Source organism: Phascolarctos cinereus, unplaced genomic scaffold, assembly GCF_003287225.1.
Source record: "Phascolarctos cinereus isolate Bilbo 61053 unplaced genomic scaffold, phaCin_HiC Scaffold_8;HRSCAF=390, whole genome shotgun sequence".
Lineage (NCBI taxonomy): Eukaryota > Metazoa > Chordata > Mammalia > Diprotodontia > Phascolarctidae > Phascolarctos > Phascolarctos cinereus.
This window is the reverse complement of record NW_027556291.1, coordinates 57,646,369-57,664,244: the sequence shown is the minus strand read 5'-3', so window position 1 is coordinate 57,664,244 and position 17,876 is coordinate 57,646,369. Positions and strand designations below refer to the sequence as shown.

The following is a 17,876-nucleotide window of genomic DNA, read 5'->3' as shown; positions in this document are numbered from 1 at the left end:
TCTATGCTTTTGTTTTACACTGTACCTCTCTTCCAATTCTTCTATACCTCCCATTTCCTTCTACATTATTATAATTCTTGCCCTATTTCTCTGTTTCCCTTCATCTCTACTCTTTTGCTCAGTCTTCTTGTCTCACCATTTTTTCCTACCATGCTACCTGTCTTTCTTTCCTTCCTTGTCTCTCTATGTGTGTCTCACTCTATATTTCTGTCTCCATCTCTGTCCCTGACTTGTGCTGACTTTGTATCTATCCCTATATCTGAAATTTCTCCCTTTCTCTCACCAAATTTTTTATTTTTCCTGTACTCTGCCTTTTCCCTTAGGCTATGTTTCATTTTCCCTGCCTACCTACTCCTCCTCCTCCACCTCCTACTCCTTAGAAATCTCTGTCTCTGTCTCTGTCTCTGTCTCTCTCTGTCTCTCTCTCTTTCTCTCTCCTTCTCACTCTTTCTCTTTATGTCTCTCTGTGTCGCTTGCTTTCTTTCTCACTCTCCTTGTGTCTCTTTCTGTCTCCTGATTGGTTTTCTCTATGTCCCTTTTAGTTCCGATATTATTCTATCTGTCACTCCTCTCTCATGTCCCTCTCTCACAATTTACATGTCTTGTTTGGTGTTTATCTCTCTATCTGTCCTACTCTGCCTATCCATCTTCCTGTTTCTTTTTTTACCTCCATTTTTGTCTCTGACTCTTCCTCCCTTCATTTTTCATTTTCTTTCCTTTTCCCCTCCTCATCCTATCTCTTCCTCATTGTCTAATTCCCTCTCTTTCTCTCTGTCTCTCACTTTCTACCTCCAATGCTCTCCATTTGCTTTCTGTATGTCACTTTCTCTTCATTCCTTCCTTTCCTCTGTCTTGTCTCTCTCCCTCAATTGACATGACACTTTCCATCTGTCTGTCTCTCTCTTCCCGAACTATCTTGGCTTTTCCTGTCCTACCTTTTTTAAAAAATATATAAATTTATTTATTTTTAGTTTTCAACATTCACTTCCTCAAGTTTTTGAGTTCCAAATTTTCTCCCCATCTCACCCCAGCCCCCACCTCAAGATTGCATGCATTCTGAATATCCCTTCCCCTAGTATGACTTCTTTTCTATCTCTTTCCCCTTCTTTTATCCCCTTCCCCTTCTATTTTCCTGTAGGGCAGGATAGACTTCTGTACCCCATTTCCTGTATTTCTTATTTCCCAATAGCATGTGAAAACTTTTTTTTAAACACATTTTTAAAACTTTAGGTTTCAAATTTTCTCTCTTCCTCCCTCCCCACCCACCCTCATTGAAAAGGCAAGCAACTCAATATAGGTTGTATATGTGCAGTTATGCAAAACACTTCCATAGTAGACATGTTGTGAAAAACTAACTCTATTTCCCTTAATCCTATCCTGCCCTCCCATTTATTCTATTCTTTCTTTTGACCCTGTCCCTCCTCAGAAGTATTTACTTCTGATTACCCCCTTTCCCAATCTGCCCTTCTCTCTATCATCCCCCTGCTCTCTTGTCCCCTTCTCCCCCTATTTTCCTGTAGGGTAAGACAGATTTCCATACCCAATTGAATGTGTATGTTATTCCCTCCTTAAGCCAAATCCTATGAGAATAAGATTCACTCATTCCCTCTCACCTTCCCCTGTTTCCCCTCCACTGTAAGAGACTTTTCTTTTTTTTTTGTTTGTGAGATAATTTACCCCATTCTACCTCTCCCTTTCTTCTTCTCGAGTATAATCCTCTCTCATCCCTTAATTTTATTCTCCAGACATGACCCTTTAATCTTCAACTCACCCTGTGCCCTCTATCTATCTATCTATCTATCTATCTATCTATCTATCTATCTATCTATATATATATATATATAATTTTTTCCTCCAACTACCCTAATACTGACAAAGGTCTCATGAGTTATAAATATCATCTTTCCATGCAGGAATGTAAACAGTTCAATCTTAATAAGTCTCTTATGATTTCTCTTTCCTGTTTACCTCTTCATGTTCCACTTGAGTCCTGTATTTGAAAGTCAAATTTTCTATTCAGCTCTGGTCTTTTCATCAAGAATGCTTGAAAGTCCTCTATTTCACTGAATGACCATTTTTTCCCCTGAAGGATTATACTCAGTTTTGCTGGGTAGGTGATTCTTGGTTGTAATCCTATCTCCTTTGCCCTCCAGAATATTATATTCCATGCCCTGGTCCTTTAATGTAGAAGCTGCTAAATCTTGTGTTATCCTGATTGTGTTTCCACAGTACTTGAATTGTTTCCTTCTGGCAGCTTGTAATATTTTCTCCTTGACCTGGGAACTCTGGAATTTGGCTAATATTCCTAGGAGTTTTCCTTTGGGGATCTCTTTCAGGAGGAGATCTGTGGATTCTTTCAATTTCTATTTTGCCCTCTGGTTCTAATATATCAGGGCAGTTTTCCTTGATAATTTCTTGAAAGATGATGTCTAGGCTCTTTTTTTGATCATGGCTTTCAGATAGTCCAATAATTTTTAAATTCTCTCTCCTGGATCTATTTTCCAGGTCAGTTGTTTTTCCAATGAGATATTTCACATTGTTTTCTAATTTTTCATTCTTTTGGATTTGTTTTACAGTGTCTTGATTTCTCATAAAGTCACTAGCTTCCAATTGCTCTATTCTAATTTTTAAGGAAGTATTTTCTTCAGTAATCTTTTGGACTTCCTTTTCCATTTGGCCAATTTTTCTTTTTAGGGCATTTTCTCCTCATTGGCTTTTTGGACCTCTTTTGCCATTTGGGTTAGGCTATTTTTTAAGGTGTTATTTTCTTCAGTATTTTTTGGGTCTCCTTTAGCAAGCTGTTGACTTGTTTTTCATGATTTTCTTGCATCACTCTCATTTCTCTTCCCAGTTTTTCCTCTACTTCCCTTACTTGCTTCTCAAAATCCCTTTTGAGCTCTTCCAAGGCCTGGGACTGATTCATATTTTTCTTGGAGGCTTTGGATGTAGGAGCTTTGACTTTGTTGTCTTCTTCTGGTTGTATATTTTGATCTTCTTTTTCACCAAAGTAAGATAATATAGTCTGACTCTTTTTGGCTGCTTGCTCATGATCCCAGCCAATTACTTGAGTTTTAAACTCTTTGTTAAGGTAAGAGTCTGCTTCCAATGTGGAGAATGTACTGTCCCAAGCTTCAGGGGTTTGTACAGCTGTTTTCAGAGATACTTGTAGGGACCTGTAAATTTTCAGTTCTTCCAAGGTGGTATGATAAGGAGCGAGGTGTTTACTCCTTTCCTGGCCTGTGACCACAAGTACTGTTTTCTCTCCTGTAACTGTGAGGAGGGTTCCTCCACAGCCACTACAAGCTCCACCACCAGCACTCCTCCTCACCCCAGCACACCGCCCAGAACTGTGACCCAGATCCAAACACAGGCAAAGCAAGAGATTCCTGCCTCAGCACTGGCAAAGAAATCCCTGCAATCCCTCTCTGATCAGCCACTGGAATCCCCCTCAGTCTATGGGCTGGAAGCTCGGGAAGCAGGTGCACCCCCCAGGGTCACACTGTTGGGGAATGGAACTGAGACCCTCCCTTCCTTTCTCAGCACTGCAGAAACAGACTTTTCCCACTGACCTTCTAAGTTGTCTTTGGCATTCATGGATTGAGGAGTCTGGAAACCTCCACAGTTGCCTGATATTCAGTCCTCTAAGGCCTGCTCCAGGCTCCCTGTGGCCTGTTTGCCCATGCTGTGCTGCACTGTGCTTCCATCCGAGCATGATATACCTTTCTGATCAACCACCCAGGTTGTGTTGGGCTGAAAATTTGGTTCACTCTGTCTTTTTGTGGGTTCTGCTGCTTCAGAATTTGTTTAGAGACATTTTTTATGAGTATTTGGTGGGGTTTGGGGGAAAGCTTAAGCAAGTCACTGCTTTCACTTCCCCATCTTGGCTCTGCCCCATCCTGTCCTATCTTTGTTTATCCCTCTCTATGTTTCATCTTTGTCTGTTTCCCCATCCATCAGTCACTCTTTCTCCATTTTCAATCTGTCATTTTGCCTTCGACTCTCCTTCTCTTGCAATTGTTCTTAATGTCCACTTTCCTTCTCCACTATTATGTTTCCCTTTTTCTCTCACTTTCCCTTTCACTATTCTCTGTGGCTCTTTCCTTCCTCTCTTACCCTCCTTTTCTGCCACAATATATGTTTCTTTTATCCATCCTTCTCTCTCTCTGTCTGTCTATATCTCTGTCCCATCTTGTGCTGAATCTCTATCTCTTTCTATCTCTCAAATTTCAATCTCTCTCTCATTCCCTATTTACTTTTTACTCTCCATTGCCTTCTCCCTTAGGCTTTGTTTCATTTGCCATACCAGTCCCTACTCCTCCTCCTCCTCCTCCTCTACCACTGCCACAGCCACCACCACCTCCTCCATCATCTCCTGCTTCACCGTTTCTCTCTCTCTCTCTCTCTCTCTCTCTCTCTCTCTCTCTCTCTTCCTCTCTGTATCTCTTGAGATATCTATCTCCCTCCTTCCTTCACGTCTATCTCTGTCACTCTATCCTTTACTTCCAATCCATTTTCTATCTCTTTGCCTTGCCTTCTCCTTCTCTCCATTCTTGTCAGTCTCCCCCTTTCCTTCTTTTTTTTGCTCCCATTCCTTTTATCTCTTTCCTTTATGTCTTTTCTCTATTGTTCACTCTCTCTGTCTCACTGTGTCTCTGTCTCTCTCTGGCTTCTGTCTATCTCCTCCTCCCTCTTGCCTTTTCTCTCTCCTTCTTTTTCCCCAGTCTCTCTCTTTCTCTCTTTCTCACTCAGTCTCTCTCTCTCTGTCTCTATATCTCTGTCTCTCTCTGTGTCTTGGTCTATGACTCTCACAGTTTCTCTCTGTATCTCTCTGTGTGTCTCTCGTCCTCTCTCTGTTTGTCTCTGTCTCTCTTTTTCACTTTCTCTCTCTGTCGCTCTGTTTGTCTGTCTCTGTCAGTCTGTATGCCTGTCTTTCTCTCTCTCTCTCTCCCCCTCTTCCTCTTCCTTTCTCCCTTAGTCTCACTTTTCTTCCCTCACTGTCTCATTCTCCCTCTGTCTCTATGTCTCAATCTCCATCCATGCCTCTCTGATTCTTTCTCTTTGTATCTTTCTGTGTCTCTGCCTCCCTTTTTCTGTTTCTGTGTCTCTCTCTTTGTCACTTTCTTTCTGTCTGTGTCTCTTTCTCACCATGTCCCTGTCCCTATCTTGTCTCACTGCATTTCTCTGTGTGTCTCTGGCTCTTCCTCTCTTTGTTGCTTTCTTTCCATCTCTGTCTCTCTGTGTCTCTCTGTCTGTCTCTTTGTTTCTCTCCATCTGTCTCTCTCTGTCTCTCTCTTCCTCTTTCCTTTTCTCTCTCTTTTGTTTTCTCTCTCTGTTTACCTCTCTATCTTTCCTTCTCTCTCTTTCCTTTTCTCTTTCTTTTTTCTTCTCTCTCTCTTTTGTTCTCTCTCTCTCTCTCTCTCTCTCTCTCTCTCTCTCTCTCTCTCTCTCTCTCTCTCTCTCTCTCTCTCTCTCTCTCCCCCCTCTCTCCCTCTCCCCTCTCCCCTTCACCCTTAGCCTCACTCTTCTTCCCTCACTGTCTCATTCTCCATCTGTCTCTATGCCTCGATCTCTGTCCATGCCTCTCTAATTCTCTCTTTTTCTCTCTGTATCTGTCTGTATCTATCTGTGTCACTGTCTCCCTCTTTCTGTTTCTCTGTCTGTTTCTCTTTGTCATTTTCTGTCTGTGTCTCTTTCTCTCCATGATCCTATCTTATCTCATTGCATTTCTCTGGCTATCTCTGGCTGTTTCTCTTTGTTGCTTTCTTTCCATCTCTGTCTCTCTGTGTTTCTGTCTCTGTCTCTGCCTGTCTCTGTCTCTCTCTCTGTCTCTCTCTGTCCCTCTCTCTCATTTTTTCTCATTTTCCCTTACCCTCTTCTCTGTCTCTCCACTGTGTGTTTCTCTATTCTCATCTCTCTGTATTTTTTATTTATCTTTCCTTCTCTCTAGCTTTACTTTTATTTTGTTACTTTCTTTTTCCTCTCTCTCTCCCTCTTTCCTTCTCTCTCTCTCTTTTTCTCTCTCTTTACTTCTCTCTCTCTTTCCTTCTCTCTCTTTCCTTCTCTCTCTCCTTTCCTCTGTCTTTCCCTTTCTCTCTGTCTTTCCTTCCCTTTCTTTTTCTCTTTCCTCTCTCTCTCTTTCCTCAATCTCTATCTTTACTTGTCTCTCTCTTTCCTTCTCTCTCTCTCTCTCCCTCCCTCCTTCATCCTATCTCTCTCCCTCCTCCATCTCTGTCTCTACTCTATCCATCCATCACTCCTTCTCTGTTTTCTATTTCTCTTTGCCTTGCTTTTTCCTTCTCTCCATTCTTTTCTGTCTGTCTCCCCCTTTCCTTCTCTTTCCCTCTCATTCCTTTTATCCCTTTCCCTCTTACTTTCCTTTTTCTTCCCCACTCTGTTTCCCTTGTTCCCTCATTCCTGTCTCATTCTCTTTCTGTACCTTTATGTCTCTTTCTCTATTGTTCACTTTCTTTTTCTCACTGTGTCTCTCTGTCTCTCTATCTCTGTATCTCTCTCTCTATCTCTGCCTCTTTCATTGTCTCTCTCTCCCCCTCTTTCCCTCACTTTGGTCTCTGTATCACTCTTCTTATCGATTTCCTTTACTCTGTCCCTCCCCTTCTCCCTTAGTCTCTACCTCACTGTGTCTCTCTTTCTCTCTCTCTCAGTCTCTCTCTGTCTCTGTCTCTCACTCTCTCTCACAGTCTCTCAGTTTCTCTCTGTGTTTCTCTCTGTCTCATTCTGTTTCTCTCTGTGTCTCTCAGTCTCTCTCTCCCTATCTCTCAGTCTCCCTTTCGCAGTCTCTCAGTCTTTCTCTCCTAGTGTCTTTGTCTCTCTCTCTCCCCCAGTCTCTCTGTCCCTCTCACTTTCTCTCTGTATCTCTCTCTCTCTGAGTCTCTCTATCTGCTTCACCCCGCCTCTTTCTCACTCTCACTCTCATTCCAGCTCCTTTTCTGACTCTCCATTGTCTTTCTTTATGTCCCTTTCACCTTTCTATAACACCTTTCTCTGTGTCTCTCCTCTCTGTCTTATTTCTCCCATACAATTTACATATCTCTCTCTATCCCTTTCTGTCCTGCTCTCTCTCCCCCTCCACTTCTGTCACGATTTCTACCTCCCTATTTCCTTATCTCCCTCTCCCCTTCTCTCTTAGTCTCTCTCTTCTTCCCTCACTGTCTCATTCTCCCTCTCTGTCTGTGTCTCTGTCTTTATCTCTGTCTCTGTCTCTATATCTCTGTCTGTGACTCTCTCTGATTCTCTCTGTCTCCCTCTCTCTGTTTCTGTCTCTGTGTCTCTTCCCTCCCCAATATATCTCTCTCTTTTCTATTGCTTTCCATCCTTCTGTCTCTGTCTCTCCATCTATCCATTACTCCTTCTCCATTTTCTCTCTCTGACTTACCCTCTCTGTCTCTTGATTCTTTTCTGTTTCTCCCTTTCCTTCTCTCTCCCTCTCTTTCCTTATATCCCTTTCCCCCTTTCTCTCCTTTTTCTGCCCTCTTCTGTCTCCCTTGCTGCCCCCTTCCTCTCTCATTGTCTCTCTCTGTCTCTCTGTCTGTCTCTGTCTCTCTGTTTGTCTCTCTCTCCTCTCTATTTACTTTTCTCTTTCTCTCCTCTTCTCCCTTAGTCTCCTTCTTCCCTCACTGTCTCATTCTTTCTTTCTCTCTCTCTCTCTCTCTCTCTCTCTCTCTCTCTCTCTCTCTCTCTCTTCTCTCTCTCTCTCTCCTACATCTCTGTCTCTATCTCCACCTTCCTATTTCTTTTTCTGTTTCCTCTTCTCCCCCAATCTCTTCCTTGCTCCCTCCCTTTCTGTCTCTGTGTCTTTCTGTATGTCCCTCTGTCTCTCTGTCTCTCTATCTCTGTATCTCTGTCTCTCTCTTCCTCACTTTGGTCTCTGTTTCACTCCCCTTCTCAATTTCATTTACTCTCTCCCTACTCTTCTCCCTTCTTCCCTAGCTTTCTCATTCTCTCTCTCTCTCTCTCTCTCTCTCTCTCTCTCTCTCTCTCTCTCTCTCTCTCTCTCTCTCTCTCTCTCTCTCTCTCTTCTCCTTCCCTCCTTTCCTCTCTCCTTTCTTTCCTGCCTTCCTCTCTCTCTTCCTCCCTCTCTGGCTCATTCTCTCTATCTCTGTATCTGCCTGTCTCTCTCTCTTTCTGTCCCTCATCCACTTCTGTCTCTATCTCCATCTTCCTCTTTCCTTTTCTCTATCCCTTATCTTCTTCCCCACTCTGTCTCTATCTGTCTTTGTCTGTCTCTCTCTCTCTCTCTCTCTCTCTCTCTCTCTCTCTCTCTCTCTCTCTCTCTCTCTCTCTCTCTCTTCATCTCCATCTCCACCTCCCTCTCCCTCCTCACTTCAGTCTCTATCTTTACTTCTCTATTTCTTTTCTCCCTCCATTTCTCCCCGAGTCTTTTTCTTCCTCCTTCCCTCTCTCTTTCTCTTCCTCCCTCCCTATCGCTGTCTTCCTCCCTCCCTCTCTCTCTTCTTCCCTCCATTTCTCTTCCTCTATCCCTCTCTGTCTTCCTCCCTCCCTTCCTCTCTTTCTCTCTCTTCCTCCCTCTCTCTCTTCCTCTCTCCCTCTCTCTTTGTCTCTCTCTCTGTCTTTCTCTCTCTTTGTCTCTCTATCTCTTCTTCTCCACCTGTGTTTCTCCGTGTGTGTGTGTGTGTGTGTATGTGTGTGTCTCTCTGTCTCTCTGCCTCACTTTGTCTCTCTCTCTGTCCCTCCCTCCCTCCCCCCCACTTCAGTCTTTATCTTTACTTCCCTATTTCCTTTTTTCCCTTCTTTTTCTTCAATCTCTCTCTCTCTCTCTCTCTCTCTCTCTCTCTCTCTCTCTCTCTCTCTCTCTCTCTCTCTCCCTCTCCCTCTCCCTCTCCCTCTCTCCTTCCCTTCTGTCTTTATCTCTACCTCCCTATTTCTTTTTCTAACTTCCCTTCTCTCCCAGTCTCTCTCTTCTCTTCTTTCTGTTTTTCTGTGTCTCTGTCTCTGTGTCTCTCTGTGTCTCTCTCCTGTCTCAGTCTACCCATCACATCCTCTCTGTCTATGTCACTCCATCCATTCGTTGCTCCCTCTCCATTTTCTCTCTCTCATTTCTTTGTCCCCTTCCTCTCTTGATTCTTCTGTTTGTCAGTCTCTCCCTATCATTCTTTCTCCTTCTTGATCCTTAAATATCTTTCCCTTTTTTTTCATCTTTTATCCCCTCTCTTTTCCTCAATCATTCCCTCCCTGTCTCATTCCCTCTTTCTGTAGCTTTATTTCTCCCTCTCCATTCTTCCCTCTCTGAGTCACTCTATTTATTTTTCTCTCTCCCTCCTCTTCTCCCTGAATCTCTATCTTGTTCCCTCACTGTCTCATTCTCTCTTTGTCTCCCTCTTTCTCTGTCTCTGTCTCTCTCTCCCCCCTTGACATATCTCTCTCCTATTACTCTGCATCCTTACCTCTGTCTTTCTATCCATCCATTACTCCTTCTCCATTTTCTCTCTCTCCCTTTGCCTTGCCCTCTCTCAATTCTTTTCTGTCTCCCCCTTTCCTTCTCCTTCCTTATATCTCATTCCCTATTTCTCTCCCCCTTCCTTCCTCTTTGTCTCTCTCACTCCCTTCTTCTTTCTCTGCCTTCCCCCCTCTCTCATCCTTCTCTGTTCTCTTCATCTCACTTTTTTCCCTGTCTTATTCTTTCTTTCTATGTCTCTGTGTCTCTATCCATCTTTCCCCTTCTCTCTCTTCTCTCTGTGTTTCTCTACTGTGTCTCTGGCTCCATTTCTCTCTCTCATTCATTTCCTCTCTATCCTGCTCTTCTCTCCTCATTCTCTCTCCCTTCCCCTCCACATTCTGTTTTTCTTTGCCTCCTTCCCTGTCTCATTCTTTTTTCTGTATCTCTCTGTCTCTCTCTCCAACCTTCTCTCTGACATTTTCTCTAATCCCTGCTCTCTTTTTTCCCTTCCCTCTCTCTCTCTCTCATTCTCTGTGTATTTTTTCTGTCCCTATCACATTTTCCCTCTCCATCCTTCTCAATGTCTCTCCCTCTGCATTTCTGTGTTATTTTCTTCTGTCTCTCTTCCTTTCCCCTAGTCTTCCTCTCCTCTCCCCTCTTTACCTCACCCTTCTCCATCCTCCCTGTCTCTCCTCTCTCTCCCTCTCCATCCTTATGTGTCTGTCTGTCTCTTTCCTCCCTCCCTCACTCCCATCTCTGTATTTCCCTCCCTCTCTATTTCCTTTTCTTTCTCTCTCCCCTTCCCCCTGTCTCTGTCTTCCTCCCCCACTATCGAATTCTCTATCTGTCCTTCTGTCTCTATCTCTCTCCATACTCTCTGTATCTCTTTTTCTCCTTCCCATTCTGTCCTTCTCTGTTTTTGTCTCTTTCCCACAATTTACATATCTCTGTCCTCCCTCCCTCTCTCCCTCTTTCCCTTTCCCTCTCCCCACTTCCTGTGTTTCCTCTCTGTCTCCCTCTCCATCCTCAATCTCTACCTTTCCCTCCCTCCTTCCTTTTCTCTCCTTCTCTCTGTCTCTCTCCTTCCATTTGCATCATTCTCTCTCTCTCTCTCCTGTCTATGTCTGTCTCTTCCCCGTACTCTCATTGCTTGCCCTCCACCATTCATATTTTCTCTCTCTCTCCTTTCCTGTCCAACATCATTCTGCCTCTCTCTACTTTTGTCAATTCTTCTCCATCCTTCTTTCTATTTCTCACTCTTGTGATCTCTCTGTCTCCACCTTCCCACTTTATCCTCTATCTCTCCCTCTGATCTCTGTCTATCCCTTTCTATGCTCCTCTCTTTTTCCCTCTCTCTCCCTATCTCTCCCTGACTTTTCCTCTCTCCCTCCCTCTTTGCCTCATTCTCTGTGTGTCTCTTTCTTTCTGTCCATCCTTCTCTCCTTCTATAGCTTATGCTATAGAAATGTGATTCCTTCCTCTCATTCTCTGTGTAACCTTCTGTTTGTCTCTATCTTTCTCCTTCCATTCTTCTCTCTCTGTGCCTATCTCTCTACTGCTTCATCTTTTTGTTCTGTCTCTCCTTTCCCTTCTATCTCCTATTCTTTCTCTCCCTCTTCTTCTCTCCCTCTCCAAACTCACTGTCTTTCTGTCTTCTGGCTTTGTCTGTCCCACTCCATCCTTATGTCTCTGTCTTTCCAACCATCCTCTATTTCTTTCTCTCTGTTGCCCTTTCTCTCTCTCCATAATTCTCTGTCTCTCTCTCCCTTTCCCTCTCCCTCCCTCTCCATTCTTTGCTATTCCCATATCCCTCTTCTTTTCTCTCTCTCCCCCCTCTCTTGCACTTCTTCCACTCTCTCTCTCTCTACTGCCTCTTTCCCTTTCTACCCTTTTCTGTCTCTCTCCACTATCTCCATCCTTCTCCCTCTCCCTGTTTCTCTCTTTTTTCCTCTCTCTCCAGTTCCCCTTGCTCACCTTCACCTCATCTCATTCTTTATTACCCTCATTCTCTGTGTATATCACTTTCTGTCTCTGTCATTCTCTCTATCTCTCCCTTTTCTCTTCCTTAATTTGCCTCTCTCTACTTAGATAAGTCATTCTCCAAAACACAAGAATATGAATAAACATTTCTAAAAAGAAGAATTGCATAGCATTAATAACCACATGAAAGAATACTATAAATCAGGGGCAGCTAGGTGGTACAGTGGATAGAACACTGGCCCTGGATTCAGGAGGACCTAAGTTCAAATCCTGCCTCAGACACATAACACTCACTAGCTGTGTGACCCTGGGCAAGTTACTTAACCCCATTGCCTAACCAAAAAAAAAAAGAATGCTATAAATCACTAATCACAAGAGAAATGGAAATCAATCTGAGGCTTCACCTTACAGGTTCAAAACTGGTAAAGATGGAGATGGAGCCAAGATGGTAGAGTTAAAGCTGTCCCCCAAACCCCTCTAAGTACCTTCAAATACCTTCAAAAGCAACTCTAAACAAATTCTAGAACAGCAGAACCTATAAAAAGACAGAGTGAAACAAATTTCCAGCTCAAGACAACTTGGAAGATTGGTAGGAAAAGTCTGTTGTACCAGGGTGAAAGGAGTACTATGCAGCACAGGAATATATACTATGATGTAAGGAATGATGAATGTGAATAGAGAAAACTATGGCAAGAACTGCATGGAAACTACATCTTGCTAAAAGGAAACATAGACAACGAAGTAATATCAATATTAAACACATATGCAGCAAAGGCATAGCATCCAAATTCTTTTTTTTTTCTTATGTGAGACAATTGGGATTAAGAGATTTGCCCGGAGTCACACAGCTAGTGAGTGTCATGTGTTTGAGGCTGGATTTGAACTCGGGTCCTCCTGAATCCAGGGCTTGTGTTCTATCCACTGTACCACCTAGCTCCCCCATAGCATCCAAATTCTTAAAAGAAAAGTTGAATGAATTATAAGAGGAAAGAGATAGTAAAACTATACTCGTGGGGACCTGAACTGACACCTCTCAGAATGAGATAAATCTAACCAAAAAATAAAGACAGAAGTTAAAGAGACAAATAGAATTTTAGAAAAGATAGATATGATGGACCTCTGGAGAAAACTGAATGGGAATAGAAAGAAGAATTCATTTTTCTTGGCTGTACATGACACCCTAACAAAAACTGACCATGTAGTAGACCATACAAATCTCATAAACAAATGTAGAAAATCAGAAATATTAAATGCATCCTTTCCAGACCAAAATACAGTAGAAATTATATTCAATAAAGGACCTTGGAAGCATAGATTCAAAATTAACTGGAAACTAAATAATCTAATCCTAAAGAATGAGTAGGTCAAAGAACAAATCATAGTAACAATCAATAATTTCATTAAAAATAATGATACAACCTTTCCTTGGCTCACTGCAACTATGGCTCATGGACTCAAGAAACACCTGAAGCATGTGGTCACCTTCAAGCACTAGATGCTGGACAAGTAGATTGGCACATTTTATCTAAGACCATTCACAGTTTCCTAATAAGCTGAGGGAGTGCCTCCCACTCATCAGCTTTTTCTGCAACTAATTCAAGAATGCCCCAATGGCGGATAAGGTTAAGATCTACATGCAGTGGTTCTACATGCAGTGTTGTTTATCAAGATTTATGGTAATATCTACATAGATGTGACTTACATTGCTGGCTTCAAAGAAATCATCAGCACTGAGTAGACTGGCAAGCATTTCCATCTAATTTATGACCCCAAGGGCCACTTTACTCTTCCTTGTTTCACAGCTGAGGAGGCAAAATACAAATTATGCAAAGTTAAAAGATCTTCTTGGTCACCAAAGCTATTCCCCATCTGGTAACCCATGATTCCCACACCACCCACTATCCAGATTCACTCATTAAGAGGAATAATACCATTCATATTAATCTGGAGATTGACAAGATCACAAATTTCATTGAGATTGATAGTGGTAGGGGCAGCTAGGTGGCACAGTGAATAGAGCACTGGCCCTGGAGTCAGGAGGACCTGAGTTTAAATTCAGCCTCAGACACATAACACTCACTAGCTATGTGACTCTGGGCAAGTCACTTAATTCCAATTGCCTTCACCAAAAAAAAAAGAAAGAAAAAAGAAAAGAAAAGAAAGGAAAAGAAAAGAAAGGAAAAGAAAAGAAAAGAAAAGAAAAGAAAAGAAAAGAAAAGAAAAGAAAAGAAAAGAAAAGAAAAGAAAAGAAAAGAAAAGAAAAGAAAAGAAAAGGAAAGAAAAGAAAAGGAAAAAAAAGAAAAAAAGAAAAGAAAAAGATTGATACTGGCAATCTGTGTATGGAGCTAATTGGGTCAAATTGATGTGATCACCAAGAGGGAAAGACATCTAGGCTCTTCTTTATTATCTACTTACTAAATCAAGAAATCACATTGCTTGCCTTCTTAATGAGTGTGGAACAACGAAGGAGGGAGGGAGAGTATTTAGAACTCCAAATAAAAAGTGTATGTTAAAAATTTTTGATTTAAGTGAAAAAAAAGTGAATTCTCCCAAACATTTAAACAAGTAATTTCAATACTACATAAAGTATTTGGGAAAAAAAAGTGGTAAAAAATGGCATTCTGTGAAATCCCTTCTATGACAAAATATAGTCTTGGTAAATAAATACAGGGAGTCAAAAAGAGAAAGAAAATTATAGACCAATTTCAATAATGATTATTGATAAGAAAACTTTAAATAAAATATTAGCAAGTGGACTATAGTAATATGCTAGGATCAGGCTGCATTTATAATGTTAGTTCAATATTAGGAAAACTATAAACATAATTGACCATATTACTCAGAAAACTCACCAAACCGTATGATTATTTCATTAGCTGCAGAAAAAAAGGTTTTGATAAAATGCCAATTCCTGCTTAAAAAGAAAATAAAAAGCATAGGAATAATTGGAGATTCCTTAAAATGATAAGAAGTATCTATCGAAAATTAAGGGCAAGCAGTATCTAATGGCAATTAGCTAGAAGCCCTTCCAATATGATAAGGGGTGAAACAAGGATGTCCATTGTTACCACTGGTATTCGATATGTTACTACAAATTCAAGGCAGAGAAATAAAACAATTAAAATGTTTTGAAGAAATGAGTACTGGCAAAGAAGAAACCAAACTATCACTTTATATGGATGATATGATGGTTTACTTAAGAAATCAACTAAAAAAGCTAATCAAAACAATAAACAACTTCAGCAAAGTAGCATGACATAAAATAAACCCAGACAAACTATTCAGCATTTGCATATATTACCAATAATTCATCAGGCAGGCTGGCTCTTTGAGGGAGGTACAACTCTCTTTTCCCTTTCTTTTCAAGTATTCTAACCAAGAGGCTCAGGGTATTCTTGGGGACTACATCATTCTTAAAACAAAAAGAGACACAAGGTAAAATAGAGGACCATTAATCTAATTCTATGGAGGTACTGGATTCACCCTGACCACAAGGTTCAAATATGATGCTATAATGAGTATAGTATCATGGGATGAATTCGTGGTATGGAACCCCCTAGGAATTGAGGTAAGTGTCCTCCTCTGTCATTAGAGACATCTCGAAATGTTTAATCATAGAATTGAATAAGGATTACCTTTTTTTTTTGGCTATCAATTATTATATGTATCTTGTCCTATTAAAATACAGCCCTGGCTATGTGGTAATATTGATCACATTGTGTAGCATTTTAAAAAGAGAGTCTGAGGTGTCATCCACTGTGGCCAAGAGCACACATCATAGGCTATGGAGAAATTACAGGAGCAAGGGAAAAAATTACCTTTCACATCTACAGATAAGGGGAGAGGTCATGAGCAAGAAAGCTTTATAGATGATCACAAAAAATAAAATGAACCATTTTGATTTTATAAAATTGAAAAAGCTTTTGTACAAATATAATGCAATTAAAATTAGAAGGGAAATTAGTTAATGAGGAAAATTTTGCAACAAATTTATCTATTAAAGGTTTTATACCGTGTGTGTGTGTGTGTGTGTGTGTGTGTAATTCAAATTTATCAGACTAAGCGTCACTCACCAATAGATAAATGGCCAAAGGCTATGGAGAGGTAGGTAGGATTCAAAGGAAGAAATCACAGCAATTAAAAATTATATGATAAAATGCTCCAACTTGCTAACAATTAGAGAAATGCAAATTAAAACAACTTTGAGTCTTCACTTCCCATCCATTGGACTAGCTGGCAAGGATGAAAAATCAAAACACACACACACACACTCATGCTTCCCAACTTTCTTCTGTGTGTTATCTTCCTCCATTAAATTATAAATTCCTTGAGGCAGGGACCGTCTTTCTTTTTGGTATTTGTATCCCCAGTGCTTAGCACAGTGGATGGCAAAATAGGAGGTACTTAATGTTTATTGACAATTAATGAGTAAAACAACAAATGCTGCAAGAAAATAGGCATACCAAAAGTATTACTAGAAGAGATGCAAATTGGTCCAGACATACTGGGAAGCAATTTTTAATTGTTCCCCAATGGTTATTAAATTGTACCACCACTGGGCTTAGACCACATGGGAAGCAAAGGAAAAAGACCACACATATAAAAATATTTATAGGAGGGCTTTTTTAAGTAGCCAAAAACTGGAAACTAAAGGGGTGTCCACCTATGGTAAAATAACTAACTAAACTGTGATCTATGAATATAAAGGCAGCATGATATTTTATTGTGCCAACAAGAAATGGACAGTTTCAGGGGAAACTGGGAAGAACTCTTAATTTCTGATAAAGACTGAAGTAAGCAGGACTAGAATAACTTACACAATGACAACATTATAGAGAGAGGGAAAAAAAACTTTAATAGCTTTTAGAACCCAAATTAATGCAGTCCAGAGGACTGTAGGTATTATGCTACCCTCCTCCTTCCAGAGAAGTGATGGATTGAAAATCCAGAATGACACCTCCCCATTTGGAAGTGGTCAAGATGGGAATTGGTTTTGCTAGAATATACATATTTATTTTTATTTTATTTATTTATTTTTAGTTTTCAACACTCACTTTCATAAGCTTTTGAGTTTCAAATTATTCTCCCCCTCCCTCCCAAAGATGGCATTCAATCTGATATAGGCTCGATAGAATATACATATTTATTATGAGAGTTTGGTCATTGTTGTTGTGGGGAAGGGGGTTCCACTGGGAGGAAGTGGTAATAAATACTTGTAAAAATAAGTTTAAAAAACTTTAAAATGAAATAATTGCTCTTTCCAGTCTAATTAATTAGATGTCCTATATAGGAACCATCCTTTTGTGCATTTTTAAGTATTTAAGATGGGGTGCTGTGCATACTTGATTGGCCTCACAAAGATATATTAGCCCTGCATCCAGTTCAGTGAGCCTAAAAGAGGTGGGTTTTGCCCTTGGAAAGACTTCAAAACTCTGATCGATGCAATGACCAGTTAAGATCCTAGAAGGCTGATGATGTAGCATCTTGGCAGGTGAGGGAATCTAGATGCAGAATGCGACACATTTTCAGACACAGAGTGAGATTTGTTCTTCGTGACTATGCATATTTGTTACAAAAGCTATCTTCTTTTCTTTTTCTTTCTTTTTATTTTAATGAGATGCAGTATGAGAGGTAAAGAAGATACAGATGGGAGAAAAAGAAAAACAACAAAATAAACACAAAAATAGGCATCTAAATAGTCACTAAGGCATCTTTAAAAAAATGTACCAACGACAACAGAAGGAAGGCCCTTGGCAGCTTTGAAAAATACAGATGGAATTCATTATATATTTTTAAAAAAACAAACCTAAGCTGTAGATGACATATCAACAGGTGCATGAGCAATCCCCCTTTTTTTGTTGTATGATGTGCATGGGAATGTTTATTTGATCGGCCTTTGGTCAGTCTACAATAATAATGAATGAATGAAAACGAAAAGGTACAAAAATAAGAGGTTATTTAGTAGACTGCCTTTTCTTTGCCCACCACCACCCACTATCCCATCTTGAGACCAGCGTTTTACAGAGGGGTGAGGGGCTGGCGGGGAGGAGGGGAGGTGCAGTGTCGTTGGAGAGGGGGTCTCCGGAGTGAGACGGAATCACCAGAGGTACTCCAGGAGGACCACCATCCCTTTCCCTCCCCCGCCCCCAACATCCAGGCGAAGTCCAAAAGACCTGGGAGGGAGGTCTGGGGGGCGAGAACATCTACACCCCTCTAAGAGGTCTGAAGAGGTAGTAAAAGGAACAGCCAGTGGGGTCTTACTTACCTTCCACACACAGGTGGCTCCCATTGGGGATCAGGCAGGCCTGGGGTCTGGGGGCGAGAGCCTGATGGAGCTGCAGCTGCTTCCCTGGCAGCTTCTTGTCGGAATGCGCAGCAACCCAGCCCAGGTGAAAACCGCAGAAAGGAGGAGATCTGTGACGTAAATTTGGGAGGCGGGGATTGATTCAGCCAATGGAACATAGGTCGTGACTGGGGAGAC

General features: G+C 41.2%; 1 protein-coding gene and 1 pseudogene across 1 annotated transcript in view; both read left to right on the top strand.

The window, feature by feature from the left end:
• LOC110203668 (uncharacterized) overlaps positions 1 to 17,876 on the top strand; it is a 203,832-nt gene that overhangs the window by 31,787 nt on the left and 154,169 nt on the right. The gene's annotated exons all lie outside the window — the stretch shown is intronic.
• LOC144455015 (small ribosomal subunit protein eS4, Y-like) lies at positions 12,575 to 17,840 on the top strand (annotated as a pseudogene).